This window comes from Arachis ipaensis, chromosome B10 (genome assembly GCF_000816755.2).
Source record: "Arachis ipaensis cultivar K30076 chromosome B10, Araip1.1, whole genome shotgun sequence".
In the NCBI taxonomy this organism is placed as follows: Eukaryota; Viridiplantae; Streptophyta; class Magnoliopsida; order Fabales; family Fabaceae; genus Arachis; species Arachis ipaensis.
This window is the reverse complement of record NC_029794.2, coordinates 68,793,938-68,794,915: the sequence shown is the minus strand read 5'-3', so window position 1 is coordinate 68,794,915 and position 978 is coordinate 68,793,938.

Below are 978 nucleotides of genomic sequence, written 5' to 3'. Positions count from 1 at the left end.
AAAGCCCATCAAGACCACTTCTATGATGTTGTGGCCAAGAAGAAGGTGATCCCCGAGGTCCCTTTCAAACTCAAAAGAAATGAGTATCCGGAGATCCGACATGAAATTCAAAGAAGAGGTTGGGAAGTTCTAACAAATCCCATCCAACAAGTCGGCATCCTCATGGTTCAAGAGTTCTATGCCAATGCATGGGTCACCAAGAACCATGATCAAAGTAAGAACTCGGATCCAAAGAACTATGTTACAATTGTTCGGGGGAAATACTTAGATTTTAGTCCGGAGAATGTGAGGTTGGCGTTCAACTTGCCATACATGGAAGAGAACGCACGCCCCTACACAAGGAAAGTCAACTTTGATCAAAGGTTGGACCAAGTCCTTAGGGACATATGTGTAGAAGGAGCTCAATGGAAGATTGACTCCAAAGGCAACCCGGTTCAACTAAGAAGATTGAACCTCAAGCCTGTAGCTAGAGGATGGTTGGAGTTTATTCAATGCTCAATCATTCCCACTAGCAACCGGTCTGAAGTTACTATAGACCGGGCCATCATGATCCATAGCATCATGATTGGAGAAGAGGTGGAAGTTCATGAGATTATACCTCAAGAACTCTACAAGGTGGCTGACAAGTCCTCCACCATGGCAAGGTTAGCCTTTCCTCACCTCATCTGCCACCTATGCAATTCAGCTGGGATTGACATAGAGGGAGATATCCTCATCAAAGAGGACAAGCCCATCACTAAGAAAAAGATGGAGCAAGCAAGAGAGCCCACTCATGGAGCTCAAGAGGCGTATGAAGCTCATCACCATGAGATTCCAGAAATGCCTCAAATGCACTTTCCTCCACAAAACTATTGGGAGCATATCAACACCTCCCAAGAAGAATTGAGTTCCAATATGGGACAACTAAGGGTGGAACATCAAGAGCACTCCATCATGCTTCATGAAATAAGAGAAGATCAAAAAGCAATGAGGGAGGAG